The sequence below is a fragment of the Cuculus canorus genome, chromosome 2, assembly GCF_017976375.1.
Source record: "Cuculus canorus isolate bCucCan1 chromosome 2, bCucCan1.pri, whole genome shotgun sequence".
NCBI lineage: Eukaryota > Metazoa > Chordata > Aves > Cuculiformes > Cuculidae > Cuculus > Cuculus canorus.
The window spans coordinates 59,948,699-59,974,817 of NC_071402.1; the positions used below are offsets into that span (position 1 = coordinate 59,948,699).

Here is a 26,119-nt window from a genome sequence, read left to right on the forward strand (position 1 = left end):
AAGATCCCCAAGTCTTTTGATTTATAACAGAGTGACAAGAGGGCAGTTTCAGACACATGAAAACCTTTGGTCAACACATCAATGAGAACCATCTTTTTAAATAGCGTAGGAGGCTGCAGAATAAGACTCTTAAGACCAGTTTTTGATTTTGTCTAACACGCAATATAGTCTACTGCAAAAGTTGCCCATGTTAAAACTGGCTGAAGGCAGAAAAATATTTTTAGCCCACTTGGCTTCTTCACATACGACTGCTCTTGTCCTACAGCTGCTGCTGAAGACATTGCATATACGACATCCATGCATCAAGAAAGAATCCCAGCTAGATCCCGAAAATAATTATTTATTCAAATGCTTGTATCCAAAGGAAAAAGAGGCCTACGAAGAAGGTAAGAACACACACAAAAACTTGGTTGAGAAACTCACAGAACCGTATGAGAATTAAAATGAAACTTCTAGTCCAGGCAGTCATGTCTTACCTAGATCTCTCTTGCTCCCCTTTTGAATTAGACTGCTAAAGACCCAATGGTTTATCTTGGAAAGGAGGAACTTACTATGTTGAAAAATATTTATTGCATTTTGTTTCTTTTTTTCTTTCTTTGAACACCATTGCCAAACTAGAAAGTCACTTGAATTTTTCATACCGACAGCTCTGGTTTTACAAACAAGAGTTACACTTCATAAGGTTTCCAAAATGATCCACTTGGAACTACCCTTAGCTATTTGTTATACCACTGATAACCTGTAATAATAAATGTAAAGCAAGCAATTGAAAAATAAAATACTTAACAAAAACATAAAACACTCTGGATATATCTGAAAAAAAGCTGAACTTTTGTATTTGAAAAAAACCTTTTGCAACTCTTATTAGAATCATCATCTCCTAGAATGGTCCTGGTCTGCCAGCAGCTGATGTTGATCAGACACGTAAAGAAGCGCAACACTCTTGGATGAGACTCAAGAAAAGCCTTTAACTCTCAATAAATGCCTAAGGTATAACAACGCAAATGCAGTCACGAACATTCTGATCTCAAATAGCTTTGGCAATTAAACAATTCATTGACCTTAACCCACAAATACCTTTAATCTCAGTAGAAGAATTCAGGCACTATGTACATGAATATTCCCACAACCTTGCAAATTTCATCAAATTCTTTTTAACCTTAAAATCAGTTCAGTAGTTGCATAACAAGTTATACCAATAATCTTACTGGCTTTCATGCAATTACAATGGTAAGCAAATTGTGCATATCTTTGCAAATCAGGTTCTTGATTTGCATCAGTAATGTACCACAAGCATCAAATGAAGGTAGTATTTTACCAGCTCCACAACCATCAGCAAATATGACTCGTGGTAACTTTTAAGACCCAAATTGTCCCTGGATTTTAATTCTTTGACCCTTGCGAGTTGCTTTTATCAGTCTCACACATCCTAAATTTAGAATTGTTTTGTTGCTCTTGATTTAACATTTTATTTTTTTTAAAAATAGGGGACCAGCAAGTAAGGAAGGGGCACGCTCTGCTGAAGTTGTTGTAGCACAGCTGATGTGGATGAAGTTTAGCGGCACTTTTCTGGTGGACGTCTGTGAAGCAAAGTTAAACACGAAAATAACGCCTTTTCTCGCCCACTGAGTTCATGCCAGGAGAGGTGCAAGGGAAGATGAAGCGGAGGAGAGGGGAGATATTCTCCCTCCTCAGCACGGCCTGCAGGGGTGCGCCCATCGCCGGCGCCCCGCGGCGGGGCTGCAGCCCGGGGATGCGGGAGCTGCCCTGGCAGCGCGATGCCCCTCACCGACACACATGCGAGGGAGCAGCTCCCCGGGAACTTTCACGGATCAGCTTCTGTAGCCCAGGACAGCGATCGCAGCCCCAGCGGGGTGGGGAAGAGAGGAAGGGACGGGGCTAAAAGCAAAGCCCCAACGACTTTACCCCAAGCGCCGCTCCCGGGGGGGGACACGAACCCGGGGGAGCGGGAGGGCGAGTCTGGGGGGCAGGGGGACACGAGCCTGGGGAGCTGGGGACGAGCCCGAGGGGAGCGGGGGGACACGAGCCCCGGGGGGAACGGAGGGAAACGAGCCCGGGGGACAGAGGGACAGGAGCCCAGGGGATAGGGGGACAAGAGCTCGGGCGGAGCAGCGGGACGAGCCTGGGGAGCTGGGCACGAGTCCGGGGGAGTAGGGGCACGTGGGCTGGTGGAGCTGGGGGACACGAGCCTGGGGAGCTGGGGACGAGCCCGGGGCAGGGCAGGGGTCGAGCCGTCCCGTCCGAGCGCTGCAGGGCGGCCGGGGAGGCGGAGGGCCGTGTCTGTCCCGGCCCCGCTGCTCAGCCTCGGCCGTGCCCGCGGCCATGGCGGTGTCGGCTCGCGGGGGGGCAGAGGAGGCGGAGGAAGCGGCGGCGCCAGGAACAGGGAGGCGGCGGCACGGTGAGGGAGGGAGCCGGAGCGGGAGCTGGAGCCGGGCCGGGGCCCCGCAAGAGCTGCAGCAGCTCCTCCTCCTCCTCGGTGAGTCCCGGGAGGCTGCTCGCCTGGATGCCGGCGAAGGCCGTGCCGCGAGGTGCCCGGGGAGGAAGCGGGGCGCGGCGGCCTCCGCTGGGTGAGCGACCCCTAGCCGGCCGGGACCCCTCTCCCCGCTGCCTTTCCCCTCTCCCCGCTGCCTTTCCCGCCGGAGGCCGGGGCGGGAGAGCCGGGTGATGGCGATGGGGACTTCGCGCTTCGCCCGCCGCCCTCCTCCCGCTCCGCGCCGCGGCCCCGGCCTCCTCTCCCTTTGTCTGCTCGGCTGCCCGAGCCCGCGGCGCCGCCAGGCCCTGCCGAGGCACCGGGGCCGCGGTGAGGCCTGCGAGGCGGCGGGGGCAGCGCCTGGCCTAGCGTGACAGAGGGGGTCGGGGTCTCCCTCCGTCCCGTGTCCCCCCGTCCCCCTTCCCCCCCCCCCCCTCCAGTCTCCCCCCCATTCTTCCTCCCCTGTCTCTCTCCGTTCTTCCCTCTCTCTCTCCATTCCGCCCGCCTCTCTCTCTCTCTCTCCATTCCTTCTCTTCTCTCTCCATTCCTCCCCCTCTCCCGTCTCCATTCGTCTCCCCTCTCCATTCTTTCCCCCCTCCCTCCATTCCTCCGCTGTCCCTCTGCCCAAATGCACCCCGCATCCTTCAGGTGCCATTATCGGGGGCGCCTGAATTAGGCTGATTCCCTCACCCTATCCTGAATCCCACCTTCGCTTTTCGGCTTCGAGGGTCCCCCCTTCTCCAGCAAATTGGGTGTTTGGAGGTGCAGTTTGGGCTTGTGGGGCAGAGGGGTGCCGGGTGGGTGACCTGTGGCTGTGTTGAGGGTGCACCAGAGGCTCCCAAAGGGGCGAGACAGAGAAAGGCTGCTCTCTGTGACAGGCAGCACTTGAAAACTTGCCTTTAACAACTCCAAACCCCCAAACTTTACTGGCCTTCATTGTTCTTCAGGTTGCTTTTCACATTCTTGTTCCCTAATGGTGCCACTTCTCTCAGAAAACAGCTGGTCCTAGCCCATGCCTGCCTGTTCCCTTAACAAAAAAAAGCCTTTCCAGAACACTGAGGCTTTAAGAGGTGCAAAGGACAATGTTTCTGTGATGTGAGGTACTTTGGCTGTGTCTTTCTGTCTCCTTTCATCATCTTCTATGTTCAAAATCATCTTACTTTGGAACACAGGGTTTTTTTGGTGGAGCAGGTTGCTCTTTTGAAGAGGTTGGTTGCAGAATGCGCCTCAGCCAGGGAAAGCTTTTCTTCCATTTGCTAAATTCTTGTGACCTTTCACGATTAGATCCCAAACCCCTCTTTCCTAACTGCCAGGAATGGTTATGCTATGTCCAGCATCTCTACACCTGTAGTTAAAAAGTGCCTGCTGTGGGCCTCCTGTCCTAGAGAGCTGCTGTTTGCGCAAGTGCTGGAGGGACAGTGCATCGGCATTTCTGCTCTGGGTGGAAAATACAGTGCTATTTTTTTCATGTTAATAAACACATCCTTGGATTGTAGAAAATACAGAAGCTTCAGTATAGTTATAAAATAAATTACTTAGCTTTGCTGGAAGACTTTAAACCACTGGAGAATGTGTAGCTATTTTTTGACTCGTCTGCAGTAAGTCAGTAATCACAGCTCACAATTCTCTGTAACTTATTAAAAGCAAATTTCAGCTTTTTCAAAATGCTAGTTTTCATCAGGTGTTAAGCAGTGCTTGAATTATATATTTCTTCCATTTGTGTCATTGTGCTGTGTTTGGAACTGAGCTTTTACACCTATTGTATGCTTAAACAAGCCCATATTCCCTATATCCTGAGGTTTGAAATTTGAGTAGATCGTTTTTTTAAAAAGTGGAAAGTCACTGAAATTAAGCCTTGATACTTAAAAGTATGACTGGTCACAGTGGAGTGTTATACAGAGATACTTGCATTCACTAACTGCCTGTGAAGCTGCGAGTCTATGGACTAGTAAGAAAGAAGAACTGTGGTGCTTCCAGAGCTTTTGTGAGCAACACGCTGCGTATGTGCAGCATCAAAGTGTTTGCATTCAAGAGACATGATGGATAGTCCTAAACATCCTGAGAACTTGAATATCGAAATCTGAAAAAAAAAGATGTGTATTAATTTATACTATGCTGCTAATTTCTTTGACCCTAGATTGTGAAGGTCAGTCAGACACCTTGGGTTACTCTTAGAGAGGGACTCTTGGAAGAAAGGATGACTTGGTCTGCATTGATCTGCAAGTAAATTATACATCCTAACTGTCCTCAGTGCAGTGAAGTTCTGGAGTGAGAGAGTGAACTCTTACATAGGAATTCTTTTTAGGAAGCAAGTAAATTGTTTCTGCTCTTTCTTGTGAAATCTTCTGTGGTCATACAGAAACTTCAACGTAAACATTTGAAGGACTTTATCCAGTAAGTGTTTCCTTGAGTTCACTACCTATTTGCTACACTGTTGCTGGCAAAACTAAAGCCACAGTCCAGGGTAATCCCTACTTGAGTGCCTTATTGGCTATTGCTTTGCTGCTCTATTGGGCCTACACAGCGCTATTCTGATAGTGTTTGGGTAGTACAATATGTTATAGGGAGATGAGTGATAACATGAAGTAGATAGAAAAGAGCCTATTCTCTGCTAGCGTATGTCTCAGCACATTCTTGATTCTGCTTTAACATGTGTTAGCAACAAATTAGAGGGGATACCTCAAGCGGTTGTGATGCTTCCAGGAGGAAAAGAAGATACAAGTAGTATAAAAGTAAATACAATTACTTTAGGAGTGCAAATAAAATGTATAGAGTAAAAGTTTGAGAAGATTGGGATAGAAAAGCAGAATAGAGTTTATGCAATTTAGGTGTATATTTTGTAGTGTGAAGTATTAAACCGAAAATAAATACAGAATTTAGAGTTTTCTCTTTTTGTTTTTAAAGAGAAATCATAATATCTGTTAATGTTCCTTTTCCTTATGTTTATGCCTAAATGTAATTTAATTTCATTTTAGTCTATGCTTATTTTTCTAGAAATACATATCCATCTTAAGAAGACAGTAGATATATTTGATGAAAAGTTCCCAAGTGCTTAGAGCCTCTGTCCCAGTGTTTGCCGCTAAATTTGTAGTAGTAGCAGACAAAGAATTATCCTTTAAAAAAAAACAACTGTCCTGAAAATTTTCCTTCACAATTTCAGATGGCAAGTTACATACATCAGTGCAGGTTTTTTAGAAAACAAGAAAATTGTTCTCGTAATGGAATATTTATTGTCCATATTTAAAAGCAGCTTCATACCACTCAAATGTGCCTCTCATACAGCAGAGGATAAAGATTCATAAGACAGAGTAGTTTGCTTTTTTAGTGTTATTTTTGCTTTTTTCCTCTAGAAATAATTGATTTCTGAATTGAAACTCTGTACTATGGATAAAATTTTGTGTTAAAATTAGTTTTGAAACAAGCATTAAAAAACTTGTTACTTTGTGTTTTTTGTTGCAGGTTTTTTTTTTTTCCCACTGTAGCTTAATGATTTTAAGCTGTTGAAACAAAACCATGTCACCTGCTTGAGTCTCTCCAGGTGGTTAAAACCAAAACCAAAACAAGCTAGCCTTGAATTATTGCCCTGGATGAAAATGGAAAGCTTGACTGCTTGTAAAGTATTGTCTAGTACATCAAATATATAAAGAAGGTTACACAAACTTTGCTAGAGTTTACACAAATTGAAATTGAAAAGGCAAGGTGATGCAGAATCTGACTTAGTCTGCTTATTGTGAGAATTAAAACTTTCTAAGTGTTAGAAATTTAGCTCTCTGGTTTCTTAAGCTTGTTTAAATAAAAGGCGTTCCAAATTTTTTCTTCTACACCTTTTCATGGTCTTCTATTCTGACTCCTGCTTTTGTCATGTACAGGCATGCAAACAATAAGCATCTGCAACCGCAGACAATTTCAGCAAGTTTTGAGGTGTATGGCTTTGCAATTCTGACTGCTGTTCAATGGTGTCTGTAATGTGGATTTAAGGATCTACCTCTAGATCTTTTATTTTTAAAAAAAAGTAATTATTAACTGTCATGAAATTTTCTTCTGGAATATATTAAGATAAAATACTCTGGAAATTATTGGCCCTTTTCTGTGTTCTTAACCATTCACATAGTACTTTGGACTCGGAGGAACATAGTTGCATTTTTGATGAGGATGTAAGCCACATTACCTAAAAAAAATTATTCCTTAGTTGCTACATCACCAAGAAAACTGTACAAGTTAAGTATAAGTCTCTATTTGTTTAGCATGGATGCAGATATACTGACTAATTTGTTCAACCTCTGACTTTAAAACCCCTTTGAGGAATATGAAAAAAATCTCCTGGCTTGCAGGTAACCCCAATCTAAGGATGCTGTATACAGGCCTTTCTGTCCAGGTGCACCTCTCCAAACATTTCTTTCTATTGTGTACGTATATAGAGATCACAAGAGGCTTCCTGTCTTCTTTGAAACATATTTTTTTTTTTTTTGTAATCTGCCAAGTGCAATAGGTTGGCAGTTTTAAAAAAATCTAAGCTTTTAGAGTAGATGGAGTTTTTGTTATAAACACGAGATAATTTTGCTGTTAACTGCTATAAAACAGTTTTGGATGAGAGATGTTTTCTCTGGCAGTGAAGGTATAAATTATAGATGTTAGTATTTTTATTTTCAGAATTCCTTAAGTGGTGTTTAGTTAAAAAGAAATATTAAACAATGAAATGGAACCTGTGTGTATTGCTAGGCAAATCATACAGATGTGTGGTATTGTTCTTTGCTTCCTAGTACAGAGTATAATCAGCAAGTCTTTGTATTATTTAACATGAATGGTATATGATACTGATCTGTAAGAGGACTTGTGTAAGATTTTGATTGTCTGGAGTTAATATGGTGAGTGTTGCTAGCAGATACATTGATTAATTTCAGGATTTGAGATTGCAGACAATACCTTTGGTATTGTTCCTCAAGGATATTCCATGTTACTTAAAGCAATACGTAGAGTGCTACTCTTGATGACAAATTTGTTAGAAATGAGATTCCAGTCAGGCTGGGTTTTGGAGCGTGTGATCTCTGTTTTTCTTGAGTAGTTTTATTCTTAATTAATCTTGTTCTCTGGTAAATGTGCTAAAACAGCAGTTTGTGGGAGTCTTGAGTAGGTGATTGTTTTTCCTTCTCTAAAGCAGTCTGCATTCTTCAAATAGGTTGAGAAGAAGTTAGTAGGCTACTCCAAACATTTCGGAAGCATGTTTGTTTGATCCCTAGATGTCTCTGATAGAGTAGTCAAGCTTGCTTCTGATTTAGGGAACCATGTCTCCTCTGATTTTGCTTCAGTAAGTGCTATAAGACTGGGCAGTTACTAGCTATAATGTTGACTATGTTTTTGGTATCAGTAATGGGTTTTAATACCCTTGCAATCCCTTTCGGTTGGTAATTTGGTATCAGATTAGGAAGTTTAATAATTGAAATAGAGAAATGACAAGGAGTGGCATCAGGACAGAGGTTTCTGATTACAGAAGTTGTGCCTTCAATGATGAGATTTGTGAAAGCTGTACTCCAAAACCAGGGTAGGCAGCTTTTCAGGTCAACTCTCTTCATTCAGAAGCTGATGGGAGCTGGGCGAGTGAGGAATTCTCGCTGCATTTGCTGAACAGAAGCTGTTTGTGCAGGCATACTGGTTTGGGTGAAACCTATGCTGGGGAAGTTTTCCAGGCTGGAATTTTGGTCAGCCCAAGGATCAAAGACCGACTATTCTGACTTGAGAATAGATGGTTTGTGCATTCAGAGGTACGAATTGCTAGGTTATGTGTAAGATCCTAAGTCTGTGTCTGGGTAAGGTAGGTGCCTGGTGGCTTTTTTCCCCCCTATTCCTGTTCTCCCTTCAGTAGAAAGCAGAGGTAAAATCAATGCTGATCCAGTGCTTTCTGAAACATTGACTTTTCTCCTCTTCTTGGCTTTTGAAAGGAAGAGAGTTTTTGGTTCATAGTGAGTATAATATTGAGAAACGGTAAAGGATTAGCCATGGGCTTTTGGCATAGTTTTGTGCAAAAAGTCTGGTTGCTTGGGAAAATACTTGGATGTATATGTAAACATTCTGCAGTCTCTTGCTGAAGGGATAAAAGAGAGTCTATACTGACCAATGTGTTAGTCTTATTTGCAGTCTAGTCCAGTAGTGGTCAAAAGAAGATGGTGAAGGGAAGCTGTTACATCAGTGCTGACTCAGATGTCCTGTACATTAAAAAGAAAGATGTGGGTTTTTTTGAATCTGCAGTATTTTAAATGTTATTTGATGCAGAAAACAGGAACAGAAATTCTGTGTATCAGCATGGAAAAGTATGTTTCTAGTCTGTTTGGTTTTTTTTTTTTAAATTGGGCTAATAATTTTTTTCATTTTACTTCTAGTGTGTGTGTGAGTTTAAATGTGTGCCAGTGAGAACAGGAATAAGAACAGGCTGTTTGCATGTACATGACTCTATTTTCTCATGCTTGAACTTTCAGGCTTAGCTAGCTTTTGTAGCCAGGCTTCTATACTCCTGGCTCTGCAGAAATTTGACCTTGCTCTGGAGATAGCCATCTTAAAGGCTTTGAGTTTGTGTAAATCTCCTACAGCATGTTACTTCATATAGGCAGCAAAAACTTTATCTTTGATCCTACATGCGAGAATTTATACACTGATGTGAAGTTGCTCAGTGATAGACCCCACTTCCTCATGTGCAAGCTATATGATGTACAATGATCTGTCCCATTGATTTACATGTCTGCTCACAATTAATTAATCTTTGCTGGGTTGGGACTGAATATTAGCAAAATCAGATTGTTTATAGCTGTGTGGAAAGTTATTTTCTGCTTCTGTGGAATGCTCTTTTACCCATCCACCGCCCAGAAAATCCAAAACAAAACCCCAAACCAAACCTGAAAATTTTCCAGTGTTTATCAGGATAAAACAGTGTCTGTCTGAAAACTTTAAGTAAACTATTTTCTGTCACGTTCTCTGTTTGGGGTAGGGAGATGTTTCTGTCTGCAGGTGATTAGTGTGTAGGTGCGAAAAAAGAACTTTCTGATCTTAATCATGAGTAATTAAGAGTCTCTCTAGTTTTCACCCAAAATTAGAAAATTTGCATGTAGAGTAAGCTTTGTCAGAACTGGTATAATCCTTTAAAATGGTTTTATTCTGATAAATCAGGACTTCATAAAAAAGATGGCTAAGCAGTTTTGCCCATACAGTGAAAATCCTGTTCCGTTCTGATCAGTGCACTAGCCATGCAGAGGTAACAGACATGCCTTTTTAAAACCACTCCCTGGCCTTAAAAAGGCTATCAATTTAGAAAACCTACTTAGTGTTTCACCTTCTGTTTTAATGGAAATAAAATGTTAAAGTAATTCTGTGAGATTAGGTAAGGATAATACTCTCTGTACAGGTGTGTTTACCCTGTGTATTTGATGCTACTTTGAGCACAGCCGTGCCTCCTCTTTCCCATATATGGGTAGGCTCTAAACCATAAAGGAGATAATTAGCTCACTCTTTGTTCTTATTGGGCCTCCTGCCAGTGAAAATAGGAAGGGAAATATTTTAAATAAGATGTGTTTTACATTCACTCTTCACAAATGCAGAGCTTGGATTATTCTGCAGTGGGTCCTAGGAACTTAGAGCAGGCAGGCTGCCCACCTTGGGGGCCAGCGGGCATGCACCCCATGTGACTTGTTCTCAACTGATCCAGGTTCTGCTGCCAGAGTGTGTTCCAGGGATGGCCACTTAATTACAAGAGATACTCTGAGGAAGAAGATTTCCCCTTGGGCACCCACCTGACTGAAAATCCCTTAGTCTTTAAACAGAAAGAAGGAAGTCGTCTTTCTTCTTTCCCTTTTTCTTTCCCTTTTTCTTTCCCTTTTTCTTTCCCTTTTTCTCTCCCTTTTTCTTTCCCTTTTTCTCTCCCTTTTTCTCTCCCTTTTTCTCTCCCTTTTTCTCTCCCTTTTTCTCTCCCTTTTTCTCTCCCTTTTTCTCTCCCTTTTTCTCTCCCTTTTTCTCTCCCTTTTTCTCTCCCTTTTTCTCTCCCTTTTTCTCTCCCTTTTTCTCTCCCTTTTTCTCTCCCTTTTTCTCTCCCTTTTTCTCTCCCTTTTTCTCTCCCTTTTTCTCTCCCTTTTTCTCTCCCTTTTTCTCTCCCTTTTTCTCTCCCTTTTTCTCTCCCTTTTTCTCTCCCTTTTTCTCTCCCTTTTTCTCTCCCTTTTTCTCTCCCTTTTTCTCTCCCTTTTTCTCTCCCTTTTTCTCTCCCTTTTTCTCTCCCTTTTTCTCTCCCTTTTTCTCTCCCTTTTTCTCTCCCTTTTTCTCTCCCTTTTTCTCTCCCTTTTTCTCTCCCTTTTTCTCTCCCTTTTTCTCTCCCTTTTTCTCTCCCTTTTTCTCTCCCTTTTTCTCTCCCTTTTTCTCTCCCTTTTTCTCTCCCTTTTTCTCTCCCTTTTTCTCTCCCTTTTTCTCTCCCTTTTTCTCTCCCTTTTTCTCTCCCTTTTTCTCTCCCTTTTTCTCTCCCTTTTTCTCTCCCTTTTTCTCTCCCTTTTTCTCTCCCTTTTTCTCTCCCTTTTTCTCTCCCTTTTTCTCTCCCTTTTTCTCTCCCTTTTTCTCTCCCTTTTTCTCTCCCTTTTTCTCTCCCTTTTTCTCTCCCTTTTTCTCTCCCTTTTTCTCTCCCTTTTTCTCTCCCTTTTTCTCTCCCTTTTTCTCTCCCTTTTTCTCTCCCTTTTTCTCTCCCTTTTTCTCTCCCTTTTTCTCTCCCTTTTTCTCTCCCTTTTTCTCTCCCTTTTTCTCTCCCTTTTTCTTTCCCTTTTTCTCTCTTTTTTTTTTTTTTCCCTTCTGGTTTGTTGTGTTGTGCTGGCTTGTCCGTAAAATAAACCCTGCTTTCTGTTTCTGTGGTAGGATCTGTTTTGCTGTCCATGACAGACTGCTCTTCAGTAGCCAATACTGTTTGACATACTATGTATAAAGTTGGTTGGATTTGAGGGTGACAGTGATCCTAACCTGATCTTCCTATATGTGATTTGATATGAACTTTCTTTAAGTGAGGAATATTCACTTAAAAGAATCACAACAGTTTCAAAGGATTGTTTTCGAATGTCTCATTCATAAGGATTTATTCTCCTAGAAAACTTTAAAACTGTCTTAAATTTGTTTAGCAGTTGATAGCCTAGATTGTGAGTCATGTGGAATCCAAGGGAGGAAATGCTGGAGATACTGGAAATAGAATATATTGAAATAAGGATTGCATTAAAAATAATTTGGAGTGATAGGACTGGAAAAGAGAACAGAATTGAGCCTTCTTCAATCTTGTTTTTGTGTGCTGTGCTTCTAAGAAACCTGATAGTACATGACTCTTCTGTAACTGTCTTACGTGAAACACATTTTCTGATGGTGAAGATTCTGAAACTGATTTCATAATTGGTAGTGAAGCTTTAAATATTGTATTATTGTTTTACTCAGATATCAGTTCATCAAAGTGAACATGTGAGTAGCTCTGTTAAAATAATCTGTCTTTTAGTGCTTCGAGTTTTGCAAGAGTGAATGAGACTTCTACCCATGTGTGCCTCCCCCGATGGCTAGGACCACTATCCAAGTTGCTAGAATTTCTAGTTTGATTTCTTTCAGTTCAAGCTCCTTATGTCATGCAGAGGGATATTATGATTGTTCATTAAATCTTCAGCATGTCCAGAAAAATAAGTGGTTGCCACAGTATTTTATTCAGCATGATTTTGTAAGGTGATGATGGGCAGTTTTAGAACATGCCTAAGGAGGTAGGTAAAAGTGTAGCCATGAGGCAGGCATTGATACAGTTCTGCTAACAGTGAGTACTTCTTTCTTATGCAAAAACAAGGCTAAGGGCTGCTGAAGAGTTTTTTATTTTCAAAAAAGCAAACAAACACAACAACAACTCTGAAATTTTGGTACTCCCTAAGCAGCTCTGTGAATGTGAAGGGAAGAAGGGTTTTGATGAGCAACATCCTGAGTATAAGGTCATGTGTCTGTGAAGTCTTGAGGAACCTGACTCTCCTAGTGTGCTCCGAGTACTTGTAACTCCTGTTGATTTTTGGTGAAATTGCTTGTGCTTAGGTACAGAAAAAAGAGTATCTGAACTTAGACAAAAATCAGATGGTTTATATCTACTTTAGTTAAGCCTGGTTGGAGTTCTGACCTTTGCAGTTTGTCAAAATGTACTTTACCCTAAACTGTGTTTTTGGAAGACAGGCCATCAGCCTTAGATCTGTTTTATCACAAGCAGAATGCTGTAGGGGTTGTGAGAATACTCCGTGCCTTGCTGGAGGCACCCAGTTTAGTAGATTCGGAGATTGTCACGTAAAGCTTAAAATCTGGACAGAAATATTGTTGGCCTATTTGTTAGTCTGAATTTATTTTGTTTGCAGGTTGGACTTTGATTAATGGTTTAGAACTAACCTTAGGGGGTGAATTGATTTTATTTTTTCTTATTCTCCTCCTCTGTATTATTAATATCTTGGTCTTTGTTGGATTTATTGTTTTTTTTTTTTTTTTTTTTTTTTTTTTTTTCCCCTGCATCTTTTTAACTCCTAAAGATATATGACACTGATTATGTTCATCATCTGGGTACCTGATACTTCTTCATACTGGAAGATGGATGATCTGTTCTCTTACTGCTTTGATAAACAAAGCAGTTGGGCTGAAAAGACGTCGTAAAATATCTGCTGAACTGTGAAGTTTTAAGGAAAGTCAGGAAGTTGAATGATGACTAAATAGGGGACAGTGATAGAAGGCATCCTGAAAGGTTGAGTTTGTCTCCACTGGACGATGAAACCTACAGGCTTTAACTGATCTCCTTCAGTGGGCGGGTTTGGTGTTGCAGTCAACTACTGGAGTCACATTCATTTGATTCTGTCGCTGTCTTTTACTTGCACGGAGAGACAGGTGAGATTTTCAAATTTAAGTAGGTATTTACAGAAAACCCTTATAAGTGAAACACACTGCCACTCCCACTGGTAATCCACATTATGAAAATTCAGAATTCAGGTTTCAGAACTTAATTTGGCCTGATGGTGAATATTATTCAGCTTATGAATCCACCTAAAAATGGAAATTGAGCTCTTGGTGTTCTGGCTCATGAAGTGTGGAGCAGAGCATTGAATGCCTGTGCATTAGTATTTAAGTGGCAGATATAGAGACAGCAAAAAAATTGCTTAATGAAGCCAATAATTCTGTCTGTGAACTCTGGAATTTGGAGTTTAATTAGTATACTGTAAGTAAATGATGAGACCATACATTTTAAAGGGTGGTGGAGACTAGAATTAATGTAAACATTTTTGTGCTGTATGTGAGGCAAGAAAAAGAAGAAAATTGCTCAGGCAAATTTCTGGCTTTTCTCAACTTTGGAGTTCTTGAACTTTGAGCCTTAATGAAATTAGCTACTCTGCTTCCTATAGAAACAGTTCAGATAAAGGTTATTAAGTGTTTTTTCTCAGTATGCTGCAAGAAGGAAAACACAAAGGATTTTAGTCATTGATAGAAGTTGTCCAAGATAATTTTATTGATTGTATTTTGAATTTTCTAGATAATAAAATTGCTGGTGGAACTTACTGATCACTTTGGGAATAAAGGCTCTCAATTTTGAATGTATATGCTACATAGAGAATGGTTTGAATTTTGAATATTTTTTGCTAGTGATTTCTTAGGGTAGTGGTATAAAAAGTATCGTCCAAGACTTTCTCTTTTTAACTGCTATTCAGAAATGAAAAACAAATCACAGTAACAATGTACTTCTAATGAACATCGGTGATATCTTTCTTTCTGTTACAATGAAACAATTTTGTGAAAGGTGCGTTCTGAGGAATGGAGTTCTTCCATGCCACTTTCCTCCTTGCTGTTTGAAGATATTTTGAGCTTCAGATAAAGCTTTTCCTGTATTTAAAAATCTCCGTGCCTTGGATTTCTTTTCTATATATAAAAATGTATGAATTTTTGCTATAGCTGCTTCCTTAGTTGAGACACTAACTGTCTGCTTATTTGTTAAACCTTCGTTGAGTGGTTCTGATAGGGCTGTAGGGCATACAGACAGGAGGAGCCTTGCTTGGTTTAGCTTTGTTTCTATAGGAAGTAATGCTAAAACAAACTATAGTCTTTGGATGTTGAACTCTGAACTTTTCAGAAGTGACTAGAGAACTCTGTTTATTGAATAGTAGCCTGTACTTTATCTGAGATACTATATTACAATATTTTGTCTAGTTATTATTACTTCAAGGATTGGAAAGACCTTGATTGAAAAGTAATTATTATTTTTATAATATATATTATATAATATATAAAAATAATATAAAAATTATTTAATAATTACTTTACATCCCGGGTACCTAATGTTTTACTGAAGGTCCATTTCTCTTGTTATGTGTTGAACTGAACATATACTTTCATATTATGCATATGTTATATTTGGGTTAATGGAGTGCATATGTAGTAAAACAGTTATTACTTTGGAAAAATGTCACCGTCCAATAAAAAAAAAAAGAATGAACAAAAGCTATATGAATCTCACAAAAATGAGATTTCTTTCATGTTGCATACCTGGTGAATGAGGATAACATCAGTTGTTGGTGTTTGTAGTCTGTCAGAATTTTCCACTATTAGAAATTAGAGGTACCAACTGATTTAATGAGCATAAAGGCATGGAAGTAAGAGTCTCTGTGGGTTTGAAACTTTAGCTCTTTGAATTGTATGGCGACTTAAGGCCTTGAAATAAGGTAAGTATTATGCAGTGTTAACATTAAACTAGTTTGTATGGCCTGGAGTAGAATGGTGAGATCTTTGCAGTGTCCACATAGCAAAACCACTGTATTTGTCTCTCTGATAATTTTGTGAAGAAAATCTAAAACCAGAGGCCAGTTCCTTCCTCTCCATGATTATGAGGAATGTCATTAAGTGCGTCTTCCTCCTTGGCACGCTTGGCGATTTTTCTCCGTGTGTGAACGCTGTACAGATGATATAGGAAAGATATTTCTGCTTTTATTTCTATTTAGTCAAGGCACTATGCTCTCTTTACCATCAGACAGTACATGGGTCCACTTAATCCTTTGATTTATGTAGAGAGTTAACTCTTTTATAAAGGATTGCTGCATCTTATCTTAAATTGAGAGAATAGAGTGGTATCTTCTAATGAAAGAAAGCTTTTATTGTTATTGAAAGTGGCATGATAGAGGTGATGGGCGTGATAGCTGCAGAGAACTCTGAGATCCGACCTGGTCATATGAATTTAAAGGGTAATTCAGCCCCAGTCAGAAACTAACCTGAATTAGTTTGAAGCTACAGGTGTAGCTATTATCCAGGCAGAATGTTAGGTACAAGAGCAGTCTAAGACCACGGAGTGTTACATTAGTACGGACTTTCTGGAGAAGCTGAAGAATAGGAAAATTAGTCTTACTTCAAGCACAGGTCCTCCAGTTGCAGATTCCCCATTTTCAAATCAGTCACTATGTTAAAAACTTGTTTCATCTGCTTTAGTTTCAGCTTCTATAAGTGTTAGACAAATCTGCATGGAATAAATTTGTCTTTAACTATTTTATTACTAGTGGAATAGATAACTAATGGATAACTAAATTTGGATTATTGCTTGAATAACAGCATGTGCTTGATTTATAATAATAAGTTTTATGGGTGTTTTTATAAAGGTGGCATTTTGTTCTTCTCTGGACCTCTTTAAAGTAATTGTACTACCTGGAATTAATTTCTGCAGATTATTTTTTTTTCTCCCCTGTTTTTGCATATCTTTGGTGCCAGATGAGTGTTATTTGTAGGAACAAAGACGAATTATGTATGTTTTTCGTTCTCTGTCAGATAAGCATAAGTGGGAAGGTGATCAGTTTGCAGCTTGCTGGTCAAGATACCATTTCTACAAATATGTGCTATGAAACCATCTGCTGAGTAGATGGTATGCTTAGTGAGGTGTTTAAAATTAAAGTTAGAGTTAACTGTAATTTTTCTATGAATGTGACTTTATAAAAGTTCTCCTGGTGTGTTGCTTAGATTTTTAATTTCTGCTCCTCAAGAAAAGAGTATCCCATGTTGCACCTTAAGGGAAGCATAATTATCATGATAAGTCCTATTTCTTGCTTGGTGCTACAGTGTGTAAGTGCTGCTTCCTCTGTTTTCACATCCACATCAGATGAATTGGACAGGCAGAAGCAAATATGATTATAACAAATTAACAGCTTGTAATTTAGGGAGAATGGCAGCATTGAAAAGAAGTGTTTACACAAGCAAATAGGATAGTGAAGTATGTGGTGATCTTATGTAATTCTTTGTAAGTTTCGGTAGAAATACGGTATAAGGCTTTTGTTTCTGTTACTTTTCTTGTGTTTTCCTCCTTTGCCTCAAAATGTCTTCCTTTTGTTTCTAGCATTATTTTCCTGGATGCAGACAAGCATGCAGACGTGTGTTAGCTGAGGGGTATGTTTCTGTATTGCCCGTTCGGTATGTGCCTTGTGTACTGCGGCCCTTGTACCCTGTTGATCAGTGGCAGAAGTTTGGCCTCAGAAGCTGAATGTCTGTTCTGATACACTGTAGGAAAGATCATTCATGGTACCTGTTTTATGTCTCTTCATGAATATATCTGTCGGCAGCCGGCTTCCTTCGTGTTTTGGAAGTTGCACACAGTGACAGTGTGTCTCTGCTTACTGTAAAAATACTAGTCTGAAGTAGCCCAGCATAAACTTTGAAAGTGAAACCAACATCAATGCAAGTCAATATGAAGCAGTAGCATTCAGCTGTTGCGTGCCTGCTAAGTGTTTTCTTTCCTTTTTTGGGAAAGGCTGGAAAACTGTTTCTCACAATTATGTTATTTAGTCATTAATATTAAAAGAGTGGTCGGATTATTGCTGACCACAAAATCACTTTAAGAGGGTGGTCTGGTTTATTATTTTTGTCTTTCTGGCATATGCTTTAAATGGATGGACAGCATTTCTAAAATTAGGTTTTGAAAAGTATCGGGATTCAGAAATGAGCTGCATTTAGAATTGCGTTTTGGTGCCTGTATCTGTAAGATTAGATAGGCTTTTCAACACGCATTTCAGGATTTAGGCATTCCTCTGTACTCCTCTATTAAAAGAAGCACTGAGATGATGTTTGGTTTTGTCTTTTTTTTTATTTTTTATTTTACTGATTGTCTTTTCCATTCTTCCTTTTGTTTTTACTATAATCATTTCAAATACTCTTTTGCTGTTCTCAATTAAGTAGGCACCAAATCTTCCTTGTCAAAGCCAGTTTATTATTATAAATCATATACTGGTTTCTTCAGGTAACTTTACAAAAATCTTAGAGCAAATTTGTTTTAAAAATGATTCCTTTTTACAAGGCATGTTGTTGATCCTTATTGCTAAATGAGAAGGTGGTTTGCAGAGTATTGTGGTCTTCCAGCTTTTCCCTGACTAACATAAGTGTATTAAGGTTTAAAAGGATTGCATAAATATCTTAGAAGAGCATAAAGTCCTTCTTGCAATCATGCTAAGGGTACCAGCAGGATGCCAGCATACCTTACAACTGAGGAGAAACATGTTGGTGTATCCATCTTCTGTCAGAATGGAGAAGTGGGATGGACGGAATTCTCGTACATCATCTCCCAGGAAATCTAACCTTTGCTATTTAGCTAAACTTTAGTTTTTGTTGACAGACAGCCTGCTGCAAGGCTGCCTGCTGCAGTCTTGTAAAACAGCAAGAAATGAAAGCTGAGCCTGTCTAAGCGTTATTCTCATTTCTTTTCTGCTTCTGTACAGCTGTGTGAAAAAGGAAAACAAAGGTTTATTTGCACTTAATGGATGTGATTTCCTGCAATGAAACGCATGCACATAGACTACACACATGAGGTTTCTTTAGTGATTTCTCTCATTTGATTCAGCGTAAATGTCTCATGTTTTTTCTTCTTCAGTGACTTGGCATATATTGATTTTCTAGATTATTTTTGTTTGCTTGTTCTCTCCTTGCCATTAAGTTCATCAGGGTCTTAGAGCCAAGTTGTGGCTTTCTTTTTCCCTGTAGTTTTTAAACATGCTTGAAGTACTTTGAATAACACTTTGTTATTAGATGTCTGCATAAACGAAAGTGATGAAGGGTGGTACTTGAGGCAGTCTTTTAGTAAATGTATAAAAAGTACAGTCTGCTTTGTTCTCCCTTTGGGAGTTGATTCCCAGTCAGTGAGAAATGTAGCAGGAGTGGCTGGTTACTTTTCTGGCTGCCATCCACTCAGCTCCCACAGAGCTTCCTTCTCCGGCAGCAATACTGGTCTCGTGATGCCCTATGTGTGTGCGTGTGTTCTTGAGCTGTTACCAGCTGATGTCAGTGCTGCCCATTACAGTTCAATATACCAGGTTAGTCTGTTTGTGGTAGCTCGGGAACAGACTTGCATCCCGATCAGCCATCCTTGTATAGAGGAGGTGTAACCTTGGGTGAGGATGTTAGTAACTGGTTTTGGCTATTGTAGTGATGAGATTATTGTAGTTACAAGACTGTATATACTCAGATGAACTATAATACAGAGATGCCATTTAACACTCTTCAGCTCCCCAGAGGAAAACTACCAATCGGATGGAAATATTCTGTCCTGCAACCAAATATGGGAAAGAAGAACAGGACTTACTGCAAGCAGCCATGGATCAAGTAGTGTTTAAAGAAAGAAAAAAGTCAGGGAAATCTAGATGTTAAGGGGCATCCTTTTTCAACAGCAGGCGAAAGGCAAACAGTCAAGGTATTCAAGCTTCTTCAATGGCTCTGTTTGTGATTTTGCATACAGTTAATTCCACTAATGCTGGTGAAGAAAAATCCCTTTGTCAATTTTTCATTATTTCACCCCACTTTTCTACTTATTATCAAAGGCATACTTTGCTTATTCTCTGCTAAAGGTTGCTAATAGTGATTAGGGTTACTTTATGTGTTGTTAGACTGTTAGTGCCCATGGGCTGTTTTCCCTTTGAGCTTTGTAAAAGGAGGGGGTAAAAAAAGGAGACATGACATGACATGACTTACTGTTGGGTTTTTTTGGTTTTTTTAAATTGTAATCTGTGTAATACCAGTATTTTCCTCAGCTCTTCAAATCTTTGAGGGCATAACTTTAAATTTGTGAATTTAAATGTCTACTCAGTGTGCAGGTGTTTGAATAGTTAGCTTAAAAATACGTACTATTGAATTGTTATGAGTATTAAGTACTGTCAGATGAGCTTCTCATCTGCTTTTTTACTTCCAGTTTTGTGTGAAGGTGTGCATCTGAGCTCCACCACACTCATTAGAGGATGGGGTTTTATAAAATTTGCAGTCCTACATTAAAACAGTGTTCATCTATTAGCAAGCAAGCCACTGCTAAAACTATCTACGTTTTTTGGTTGTTGTTTTCAAGGTGTAAGAGTATGCAATGGCATTTAGATTACTTCATTAAAGGGCTCTTCATGCTGAAGAGTAATACAATATAGTAATTAACTTGGAAGCTCAAGGAAGGGGAAAACCTTACCGTCTTCAGTATGCTAATGGCACGTATAGTGACAAAGCTGAAAGCAGCCATATGGTGTATATGGAACTGATGGTGTTGGAAATAGATATTTAATCTCTCTTTACTTAATGAGTATTTTATGTGTAGTTTCTGTACTCCTATATACTGAAACTACAAGTACATGGCAGGAAATATTTTGAGTCAATATTTTCTGTTACTGGTTTGAAGAAATAACTTGCAGTGATACAGACTTTGTTATTAAAGTTAAATTGGTGGGAAAAGATATGGAGAAGAACCTCCTAGTAATTTACACAAACAGATTTAGGAACTCTGAAATTAATTTAGATACTTGGGAGTTTACACAATATAGCACTTGAAGTCAGTGTTACCTTAAGATGTTGTTTTTGAAACACCCTTCTAAGTAATGTATGAATATATTTCAGTGAGACTTGAGAGGCAGCAGGGAAGCACCACCTCATACAGTTAATTAGACTAGACTTCATTATCTGACTGTACTGAAAACCTGATGCTTGTCATGCCTCAGGAATGCAGAAACTTTTTTCACTTTCAAAGTATTTTCAGTTATTTTCTTAATATAAACAATTATGTTAAAAATACCATGAATTTAAAGTATGTTGCTTGGGTCATGTGTATGATTCCCTGGAAGAAAAACACTCTGTAGCATGACATTTGCAGTAGCTTTTCTATTTTATTTATAAGCTAAATATTCTTCTGCTCTGTAGAAATACTTAACAAATCTGTAGTACAGCACTGAAGTTGGAAATTAAGTTTCTAGATATTTTCAAACGTGAATTTTTATTAGAAGTGCATCTAAAACATTAATTTTAAATTTAGGACTTTAAAGTCATAGAATTGTAGAATAATAGATCTTGAAAAGGACCTCAAGACATCTCTAGTCCAACTAGTTCTCTCAGCCCCAAGATCAGTCAAGGTTTCTTTGGGCCTTATGTAGATAGATCTTAGAAACTTGCCAGGACAGAGACTAGACAACCTCTCTGGGGAGGATCTGCTGCCATCTGACTGTCCTCGTGATAGAAAAGCTTTTCTTTATGTCAGGCTGTATTTGGAGATTTAGAAGTTCCATATTTTTCATGATTATTAGCCAGCTGTCTACATTACTCTCTTCAGTTTAGCTCTATATGCAGTTATGACAAATATTCTGAAGCAAGATGATTTTTAGAGCAATCGTTGAGCAACTGGATCTAATGGAAGGTGACCCTGCCAATAGCAGGGGGGGTGGTCCCTTCCACCCCAAACCATTCTATGATTCTCTAAGATGTGGTTAACTTGAAGTCATAAATGATCCAAGACTTACTGTGATTCAGTATAACAATAAACTGAAAATGTATAAACAATTATACATTTGTAATGGATATCCAAACTTTTAGGGTAATAATAATGCAGCTGTGGGTTCAAAAAACTCAAGTTCAATGGTCCATTGTTTCACTTTATAGAAATTAATGAGCAGATTAACGTTTATTTTAGGAAAGTCTTAAGTTATCTGAAGAGACATTGATTAGTAATTCCAAGCCATTTTTGTGATAGTATATTTATTGAACTTTTTGAAGAAAATTCCTTGTTCAACTGTTGTTGTATTTTGCTGTTATATTTCCAGTATGATGTTTTCTGTCCTAACTCTTAAAAGGTTATGCAGTTCTTTTTCTCTAGTAGTGTGTCCTCTCTGCATTGTTCATAGTATTTATCTTAGGAAATGAGTGCACCCAAGCTAAAATTGTGAAAAAGATAAGAAATTAATAAAGGCCATTTAAAAAAACCCAAACTTTTTGTTGGTGTACATTTATGAACACTGCATTGAGATAGCTATGTGATTATAGTCCATTGAAACCATTTTGTAGCATCAAACTGAAACTACTCTAGTGTTGAATATTTAGACTGGATTTTCACAAACTGATTTTTCTTTTTTTTAAACTCCTTAATTTTTCTTAAAACAGTGTTGGCCAATATCATAGCAAATAATATATGATCACATGACCTGTAAAGTTTTAGCTTTAATTCTCTTCACTAATAATTTCATATTTCTGTGTGATTAATACATTTTGGTTTTCTTGAGAATGAGATGTACAAATTTAGTTTTGATATTTTTTTTCTATACACCCAAAAGGGACCATAGTGTTTGCTTGATAGTAATCTGGTAGATATTGTTCAAAGGCCTGTGTTTTGTCAAGTTGCGTAGTTTTAAAGATTCCAAGATGCAGAATTCGTGATGAAAGTTCATAAGACAGAATTTTGTTCTGCCACTTTATTCTGTGTGTTAAGTTAAGCTGTCTTTTTCTTTCTGGGTCTAATTGATCTCCCATTTTCAATCTGTGCATTGCAGGTATTCCTGTGTACATAGCCACCGGTCTTTGGAAGTACATTGGCATAGTTCAGAGTCTGCTTGTAGTCACAAATACCTGCCAGCAAAATTTCTAGAGTTATCTCTAGTTAGGCTGTCTAAATTCACTGTACAGCAGATGACACTGGAAGAGCAGTGGAATACTTAGGTGATGCTGTAATTGGTACAAAATACTAGTGAAACTGTTGTGGTGATGAAGGTTGTCAAGAAGTTGAGCAGCTCATTTTAAAGTATTCCATGAATGGGTGCTTGCTAAGCTCTTCCATTTCAGCTCTTCTAGATGTGGACTGTTGAAAATTCGACACTTGCAAGTGTCTGAGTGTATCATATATTGAGGTCTGTTTATACAATGCTTTTATATGCACTAATATGCAGTGCAGATTCAGTGGTATTTATGTATTTGCAAAGACAGAAGAGCATCTGGAACAGTTAGTGTATTTGCCTTCAGGTTATATTTGGTTTCTTCAGTCTTTGATAAAGTATTTGTAAAAGATATCATGAAGTAGAGTGGTTCTCACATGGAAGACTTGTTTAGAGGCTTGCTCTTACCTGTAGGTATTTTTGGTTTACTGCAGAGAGCTTTGACCTAGACTGTCATTCACTAGAATGGTTGAATGAGCTGGACTTCTGGATATGCAAGGTCCACACAAAAGCCCCAAAGCTAACACTGTAGCTCAGGAACCACGAGTGGAGGGTGAGAGACAAGGGGAGGATTGTAGAATGTGTACTAATCTGTCACAGTGAGACAAGGCTCAACTCAATCGCTTTGCTCAGTTGGAGAGGACTAGTGTTAAAATACAGACATTTTCTTACCCTTAGTGGGAAAATGTTGGTGTGTACCAGCCCACAGTGCATTGTCTGTAAAGCAGATTTTAGCTAGTAACAACATCACTGCACTTGAGACCTGTTCTCTTTGCCAGATCTGCTTCCCTCTTCCCAAAGATCAAGCTAGTGCTCAAAGGAACCCATTTTTTGTCAGTAGAAGATGTGAAACCAAAATCAACATAGATCCCTGACAGCCTTTCAGAAAATGATCTGTGGAATTGCTTTGAAAGTTGGCAGCATCATCTGCAGCTGTGTGTCAACACTTAAGGAAATGCTTGTAAGGTGATTGTGGTGGATTTTCTTAATTTGTTGAAATGTTACAGGCATAGTCACTTCTATTTTTTTTGTGTTGGACCTCATATACATGTTTTTTACATGGTTCATGCTTGAACTTCAAACCTTTTTTATCGCTTTATATGAAATACTATAATGATACAAGAAATGAGTTGTGCATTTGGACAGTCATACGTTTTGTTTGATAAAGATGTTGGCTACTAAGGTAAGCTGACAGATGTGAAACAGTTTTGCTCAAGTGGACTCAGAAGTCACTCTCAATGTAAAAAAAATAAAGTTCTCTGTAAGCTGCTGTAGGGTATCTGTTAAGACTATTTTTAGATATTGGATTTTCATTGGTAAAAAAATCTGAAAAACCAACCTTTTTGATACAGAAAGGATACTATGTGATAAAAGCTTCTTCTTTCAAGTGACTTGTTTAGTCTTTTAGTTATGGAGAAGCTGAAGAAATGTTTCTTCAGCCAAATTTTAGGTAACTAATTCTTTTGAAACACATCAATTGAAAAAAAAGTGATGAAGCAGACAGATTAGGGCTTTATACATCTTTTTTTTTTTCCCCGATCAGCAATGTGATAATGTTATTTTATTTTCTTCCTAGCTTAGGAGGCAGATTTTACTTTCATGCTTGCTTTTTTAGGGTTAGGAACTGCAAACAGCATGGTGTACTTCCCTCAAGGATGGAGGAACATATCTGGTGAGGGGGAAATAGTATCAGCTTGTGGACATCAGTGGGAAGCAGCTGGACGATGTTGTGGATTTCGCTAGTGGGGCTTTTGTGAGGGTTCCCAGGCTTCTGATATTATGTATGCAAAGGCACAGTTCAATTTATCAAATGAACAAACACTCTGACTTTGTCAGTTTAGGAACAGCATAGACTCCAGAAGATGTACATTTCACTAATTTTGTTGGTTCATTTAGTTACATCTGATGAAAAGACTACTGTAAATTGTTAAGATGGTGAAATACGAGTGGTTTAGGGATGGAAGATCAACAAGGCATTTTGAGTCTACTTTTAACTGACATGCAGCTTTCCCTTTATCAATATCTGTAGCTTTTTCTTAATTAGTGTACTTTGTCAGTTATTCTGATATGCCAGATTTCAGGCATATGTAACCTACTAAATGTACTCATTTTTGGTTTTCAGTACTTCCATATTTCCCAATTACTCCCAACATACGGAGCTCATATTAAATATCAGTATTTTAAAACATGAAGTTTTATGGTTCTTCATTTATCTGCCATAAGAAAAGGAAAATAAAAATAGTGTCTTATGCATTTGTATTTTCAAACATTATCTTGGTATCATCTTCAGATTGTAAGTGGTTTATGTTTTGTTTTGTTGTTTTTTTTTTAAGCTATCAGGATTCCTGGTACCACAGAAGTCATGTTAGAAGTGGAAAATAAGTGAATTTCTGATAAAATACTGGTCCTGTTTTCCAACATTTGAATTTACAGCAAGAGTCTGTGTTTAGGAATTTTTTCGGGGCATGTTTATTTTTTTGCTGGTTTCAAGTAAAATCAGTTTACAGGCAGAAGAGAAATGTTTCAGTTTCTCCCCATTGAGAGAAAGGAAAGTGCTATTTAGTTTAGTAATTAAGAAAAGGACATGGGAATAGCCAAAGATCATCTACAGATGGACTGGGGAAATTTTGGAGGTTATGGCAAAGACAGAACAAGTCTTTGAGGTAGGGTGATGCAGATAGTGTAGGGAATTTGAAGATAGGACTAGGGTACAAATCTATGACATTTTTGAATTATCATTTAGGGAAAATTATATTGTTTAGTTGATAAAACTTCAGTTCACAGTACTGTTTTTCTCAGTTGCTTTTATTGTGATAATATAGGAGAAAGGCGGGAAGGGCATGCATAAGGCCTGTTTTACTTTCCCTTCAGTCCCTGAAACTTGGAAGATTTCATAAAGATTCTTGGAACTCATCCAGTTTGCCATGCTTGGGCTGGAGCCAGGCTTGCTGGTGCATTTTGTGCTGCTAAAATGACACGTGTTTGGAGGTACATTGAATATTGAACACTACTAATGATAGTAGTTACTTCTGTGGTAGCAGCAACTTCCTTCTCTTTCCTTTCTTACTCTTCCCCTCTCTGCAGAGCTGCTTGCTTTGGAAGGTGTCACTGACTTAAACAAAACCAACCAAACAGAAAAAACAACACAAAAAACTGACCAAAAATACCAAGCTGAAGGAGGGGTTGGTTACATGACTCTGGAAGATGTCAGGTGGAAGCAGTTGACTGAGGCTTGAGCAGATTTGTCCACTTAGTCTTGGCAGAGGTACTTGGCAGAAGAAAGGCTCTAATAGTACTAGGTGAGGAGGGCCTTTAATGTACCTGCTCGGTGCCCAAATCAGAATTTGGAAATCACTCTTTTTTTTTTTTAATAGAAGTTCAGGAAGGGCCTTTTAGGGCTTCCTGTAAACAGGTGATATAGAATCCTGTTAGAATATCTTCTACAGATATTCTAGTGTAGAATCCTGTTAGAGTATCTTCTACAGCTTTGTCTATCTAGTGTAACTATTTTTGTGCAGACTTTTTAGGAGACTTCCGAAAGAGAGGAGTGTTTCTGTGCTTGAAAATTTTGTAAACATGCATTAAAGATGTGTGCCTATGAGTGTGATGTAATATGTATGTATATTTGAAAAACAGCATGCTAAAAGCAGAAAAAAGTTGTGGAAATCTC

General features: G+C 39.0%; 1 protein-coding gene across 2 annotated transcripts in view; it reads left to right on the forward strand.

Moving 5' to 3' along the window:
- The first annotated feature begins 2,372 nt into the window (after positions 1-2,372).
- Positions 2,373-26,119, forward strand: part of SOCS6 (suppressor of cytokine signaling 6) — a 30,403-nt gene continuing 6,656 nt past the window's right edge. Inside the window, exon 1 of one of the 2 annotated variants that reach the window (XM_054059800.1) lies at positions 2,373-2,497. The gene's annotated coding sequence lies outside the window, so the exon portion shown is untranslated. Of the gene's footprint in view, positions 2,589-26,119 lie in introns of both variants that reach the window. The other variant, XM_054059799.1, reaches the window with a different exon arrangement.